The sequence below is a fragment of the Colobus angolensis genome, unplaced genomic scaffold (assembly GCF_000951035.1).
Source record: "Colobus angolensis palliatus isolate OR3802 unplaced genomic scaffold, Cang.pa_1.0 Scaffold182, whole genome shotgun sequence".
Classification (NCBI taxonomy): Eukaryota; Metazoa; Chordata; class Mammalia; order Primates; family Cercopithecidae; genus Colobus; species Colobus angolensis.
In genome coordinates, this window is record NW_012114955.1 from 4,313,487 (window position 1) to 4,319,746 (window position 6,260).

The following is a 6,260-nucleotide window of genomic DNA, read 5'->3' on the forward strand; positions in this document are numbered from 1 at the left end:
TTCATTTCCTTCTTTTGATACCTTAAGAACAGAAGAGCAGAACAATGAGTGAAATATCTAATTCTACTCATAGCCACCATTTCTTGAGTGTTTGCCCTGTGCTGGGCATGGTGACAGGTACTTTATTTTCTGTTTTCAACATAGCAGCTCATCACAACCATCCAACAAGGCAGGTATTATGTTATCACCATGGAGAAAATGGTGCCTACAGAGTTACATGAACTCATCCAAGACTATTCAGAGAATAAGTGGCAGGAAATTAGCTAAGTCCAATGACAGGTGTTCTTCCTCATCTTCATCTTGACCTGTAAGCAGCATTGGGCACTGACTTCTCCTCTTCAAAACACTTGACTTGGCTTTGGAACGCCTCCTGCCTTGCTGGTGGCTTCTTTTCAGACTCTCTCTCTTTTTTTTTTTTTTTTTTTAGAGATAGGGTCTGACTTTGTCACCCAGCCTGGAGTGGATAGTGCAATCATAGCTCACTGCAGCCTCAAACATTTTTGTAGCGATGGAGTCTCACTCTGTTGCCCAGGCTGATCTCAAACTCCTGGCCTCAAGTGATCCTCCCACCTCGGCCTCCCAAAGTGCTGGGATTTAAAGTAGTGAGCCACCGCGCCTGGTCTTTCCTTTTCAGACTCTTGTTAGTTCCTCCTCCTCTTCCCAACTTCCAGCCATTGCAGGTTCAGTTCCTGTTCTCATCTCTCCCTGTGCTTACTCGCTTGGTGACTTCGTCTAGTGTCATGGTTTTAAGTAGAATCTCTATGCTGACCACTTCCATATTTTATCAGTTGTCAATTTTATCCAACTGACTATTTGACACCTCCATTTAGGTATCTAAAGGGACCCCAAAGTTAACACGTCCAAACTTAAATTCCTCATCTTCCATTCCAAACCAGCTCCTCCTGCAATTTCCTGATTTCAATAAATGGCAACTCTACCTTTTTATTGCGTAGGCCCCAAAATCTTTGATTCTTCCTTGACTCCTTTTTTCATCCTCCACATCCTATCCTCCAGGTTCAGATTTCAACCACTTTCCCATCTTTTTCACTTGCCTGGCCTAGGCCATCTGCATTTCATGGCTGGATGCTGCACAAGCCTCTCAGCTTTCTTATCTTCCTCCCATGTCAATTTTCTTTTCTTTTCTTTTTTTTTTGAGACAGAGTCTCTCTCTGTCGCCCAGGCTGGAGTGCAGTGGCTGGATCTCAGCTCACTGCAAGCTCTGCCTCCCGGGTTCACTCCATTCTCCTGCCTCAGCCTCCCGAGTAGCTGGGACTACAGACGCCCGCCACCTCGCCCGGCTAGTTTTTTGTATTTTTTAGTAGAGATGGGGTTTCACCGTGTTAGCCAGGATGGTCTCGATCTCCTGACCTTGTGATTCGCCCGTCTCGGCCTCCCAAAGTGCCGGGATTACAGGCGGAGCCACCGCGCCCGGTCCATGTCAATTTTCAACACAGTAGCTTGAGTGACTTTTAAAAATATGTAACTCAGATGACATTATTTCTCTGCCCAATAGCTTCCAATGGGCCCATCTCACTCAGGGAACAGCTGAAGCCTTCATGATGGTTTTCAAAGTTCAGCATGACTCAGCCCCAGCACCTCTCACTGCTCTCCCAGCTCCCTCTGCTCCAGCCACCGGGACCTCTTGCTGTTCCTCGGAGGTGCCAAGCACTTTCCCAAGCTCCGGTCCTTTGCTCTTGCTATTCCCTCCACCTGGAATGTTCTTCCTCCAAAGCAGTACACAGTTGTTTACTGCATGAAGGCACCTATTTGGGGGGGGGTTAGTGGGGACTCGAATGCAGATTTCGTTCTGCTTACCGCATGGTGCTTCCACAGGGCTTTGTCCACTCTCAAAAGGCTCCTTTTTATAATTTGCACAGAGGCTTGCTATGGGCCACTGCTTATCATGTGGTCCCCTAAACTTGGTGGGCCTCAGAGACATCTGGGGGTGCCCTGGAGAGTGAGTTAAGTCAGGAGTTGGGTCTGGGAAGGTGGCCTTGACGGTGAGGAAGGTGTCAGGGTCCTGCCTTAAACTGCCTCCAGGGGTTTTCCTAGTGTCCTTGTGAAGCTCTTACTGACTACAAGAGGGTGTTGAATGAATAGGGGCTTAGCACAGCTTCCTGGGTCAGGCGAGCAGCTTTCATAGAGCTTCAGAGTTATTTCCACATTCCTGCGACTCTAAGAGATCTCTTGGCAGGACTTATGTGGGGCCTGGCAGGGGATAAGTTCTTGATCTTTGTTTTCCCTGGATCCTACTTCTGTCCAAACCTCTGGGTCTCAGGATACCCTTGTGTGCCAGGCACAGGGGTAACACTATGAGGTTAAGGGCGTGGACTCTCGAGTCAGATTGCTGGGTTCAAATCCCAGCTCCCCTAGCTATGAGTTGTGTGGCCTAATCTTTCCGTGCCTTATTTTCCCATCTATAAAATGTCAATAACAATAGTACACATTAAATGAGTTAATATGTATGTGAGATTAAAAGAAACTGGGGCCAGAAGATCTAGCAGCCAAATTCACCTCCTAGGGAATCACAAAAGTATATAGTGGGGGACCCTGCAGCTTGCTGGCGTGGTTGGGCACAAGGTGAAGGTAGGAAAAACTCATTGAGTTGGCAGGGACCCCTCTATACGGAGACCCCATTCCCGTAGCCCTGAGGTGTCCGGATGATGGGGGGAGTCCTGCTGGGGAGGAGGCCTGCAGGGTTTGAGGCTGCAGCCTGCACATGAACTGGGTGGCAGTGAGCACCCATCTGGAGCAGTGGTGGTTCCAGGAAGGGAGCAGCTCTCACAGTGGTCCTCTCTTTGGCTGATTTGCATTTGAATCACAAGCAGGATAAAGCTGGAGGCAGAAGGAAGCTGATGAAGGAACCTTGCAGGCAGTGGGGGGCTTCCACAGAGGCAAAGAGGAAGCTAGTCCTAAGTGTGTGTTGTATCTGCTGGGCTGGCACTTGCCTCACTTGGAGCTGACAGCCTTCTTAAGAGAGGACAGGCTTGGTTTTGAGATGGAACACCATATCTCATATACTCACCAGTAGCCTTTTAAAAGCAATTTGAAGCTTCCCTGGGTCAGAGACTTATGTGATTTTCAATGGGCTGACATCAAAGCTGTTGGTTTATGTTGGGAAAGAGTTGGTAGAGGATGGTGGGTAGGTGGCTCTCCTGAGCATAACGGAATGTCAGGTCCCCACGACTGTCTTAGGAAGGGTTGGTAGCCAGCCTAGAGCCCTTAGCCTCCAAGTTCTGGCTCATCTGCTGTACTGTTGAAAAGAAATTGGAGGGAAGAGGAGAGGAAGGAGGAACCTGTCTGGGGCCTTTGCATGGGTCTTGCAAATGCGAGGGGGACAGGCGGGGGATATCATAGGTCTTCACTTGGCACAGACCAGTAAAAATCAAACAAACAAACCAGGACTAACAGGAGGGAGCTGATACCTTTTGTCAAGCAAGAATGTTGAAAAAGAAAAGAAACAACCTGCTCCCCACCTTAAAAGAACAGCAGCAGCAACAACAGCGAAACCACCATTACTACTATTACCAATTCGTGAAAGAAGGAATATTTTAACATGAAAAAGGACTATTCCCTGGAAAGGAATATTCTAGGAATAAAGGATAATTTTCCCAAGAAAGGAAGGTTGGCAGCCTTACACACACACACACCCCTGAATTATCCTTATTTTTATTTTTCATTTTGTTTAAGTCTGATGAAAACTTTCCCATAAATAGGCCTGCTAGATAGGTTGGCTTTGGGGACAAATGACTCTGTGGCGCACCAAGTGTGGGGTGTGAAGAGAGGACAGTGGAGGGCTTAGAAGGAAGAAATGGCTGAAAGATGGTCTGCCCTACACCAGGGGCTGGTAGAGTGGGGGAATCTTCTAAAAGCAGGCCAGGCCGATTCTTTTAAGGCAACACATTTTAGATTCAGGAAAGAACTGGAGGAAGAGGGAATAATAACGGACTTTCTGATGGTCAATTACTCTGCTTTCCAATGGACTTCCATTTCCCCCTCTTCCTTCATATAGCCCTCACTGTTTGCTAAGCAAATAACCACTGCCCCTTCCATAAAGGTGGAATGAATTTTCCTTTCAGAAAGAAGCTCTGTCCAACTCGAAGGCCTAGACATAACTTCACCAGGCCCAAGCAGAGTTCAGCTGGGAAGCCCAAGTCCAGAACTCCTGGAAGCCAGTGGAAGTGAAGCACGTCTATAAGTTTACTTCAGCTGGTGGATCACTCCCTGGGGCCCCATGTGACAGGCTATTAACAGCTTCCCCAGGAGACACAGTTTTTAGCAGCATCACCTTCAGAGACTTTTCTCATAGGTTCAGCTATTTTATTTGTTGTTCGAAGCTGCTAACTTACATCATCTTTATCTGTTCTTACCGTGAGTTCTGGCCATCTCTCAAGGGGGAAAATGCCTGGCAAAACATCAATTTCCTTTGAATGGAGATTCTGAATCATCCATGAAATAAAAGCTTGTTCCCCAAAAGAAGTTTAATAGAGCCACAGGACCAAGGTCACATCTGAGCCACTTGGACTTTTGGTGGTACCAGTGACAGAACACTTCAAAATTGGGATACACTGCATTAGTCTGTGCCAGGGCACATGTATGGCTATGCCTGTGTGTGTCTACACACAAATTCACATGCACACACATTTGCTGAGCTAGGGGTGGGGAGGTGGACTTCTGGGAGAAAGGAAGGGGAGTTTTAAAAGGAAAGCTACTCTCTTCTTCACTCTTCTGTGAAATACACTCTGGGTTAGAGTGAGGAAAGTTGAATCTGGTCCCAGGTCTGCCTTCTAAGTTGCTCTGGGACCTTGGGAAAGTCACTTCATTTCTTTGAACTTCATCTGCAAAATGGATACAGAGACTGTATCAGTCAAGATTTAAAACAGGAAACAGAAATATCTCAAGGTATTTTGAACAGAAAATAATTTTATACAGAGAATGAAATCTTTACAAAGTTCACTGGAAGAGCCAGAAGAATGAAGTTGAAAGCCACCGGTCAGAAAACTGCTGTCATGGGTGGTAGCCTCCACTGTCATCATCACACCCTTGAAGCTGGTGACAAGACCATGGGCCCCAGAATCCAGCAACAACCACCATTGATTGTCCCACTGCACCTCTGCAGAGAGATGATGGCATCCTTTGGGTCCCACTCCCCAAATCTGGCACAAATGCAGCTAATGAGCAGAACCCAAGTTGAGCTATGAGAAGCTCTGGGAAGTGTCATTTTTAGCTTTGCCAGCTCTGGAGACAGAAGGGTGAAATTGAAATTGAGAATCAACCTCGTCATTTGGCGTAGTTTTTTTGCTCTGAAGTTCCATGATTCTGCTGGGGAGAGTAGACTTGGGGAGTTTCAGCAGAAATATCAGCTTTTTTAGGTTTTCATTGGTCTTGCCACACTTCACCCAGCCTCCTGTGTGTGGTTCACAGCCCAAGGGGTGAGGTTCCCTGCATGCTGGAGCAGTGGGATTTTGAGGCTCCTTGAGGTCTACTTTAGATGTCCACTCTGTGAGGGGGTGGGAGAGCCATGAAGGAATCTGCCAATTGCCTTCTCTTTGGAAAATTCCTCCCACCTCAACTCTCAACTTTGTGTAAGCTTGAAAAATAGAATTGGAAGGACAGAGAAAAATGAAGTTTAGGAGGAAACCAAGAATTCTTCTCTGGAATCACATGGCCAAGGTCTTGGCTTCATAATCTAAGCACAAGTACCCTTCCTCACCGGGGAGGAACCTGAGCAGAGGGTAGCAGAATGGGTTCAGCAGGGTTCCTATCAGGGAGCTGGAATAGAGGGTGCCAGCTCCATCACCCCTGCTCTGCCCTTCCTTCCCAAGAAGGGCAACTTGAGCTAATGAGCAGAATGGAAGCTGGGAGACTGGGTGCTAGTGTGGGGTATGAGGAGTGGGAGACAGGAAGGAGGAATAGAATTTTAACCGGTATTCAATAAGACACATTCCCCAAGCTGGCATCACTCCTTCAAATTGGCAATAATTGGTGCCCCCCATTCCTGCCAATTGAGCAGCAGGGGGGAAAGATGGCATGGGGAGAGGAACTGCCTCCCCTCTAGAGCCTGGATTCCAGATCCAAATTGGGCAAGCAGGGGAGGGCAGCGAGGCTGGCTCATGGCGAGGAGGCTCTGGTGAAGACCTGAGGACACCCAAAGGGGTCGAGTCTCTTTCCGCTAAGGAGTCCCTAAGGTGCCTCCTTAGGACTTTGTCTTATGGAAACTTTCTGAGAAAGGCTGGGAAACAGGCTTGTTTGTCTGAGAG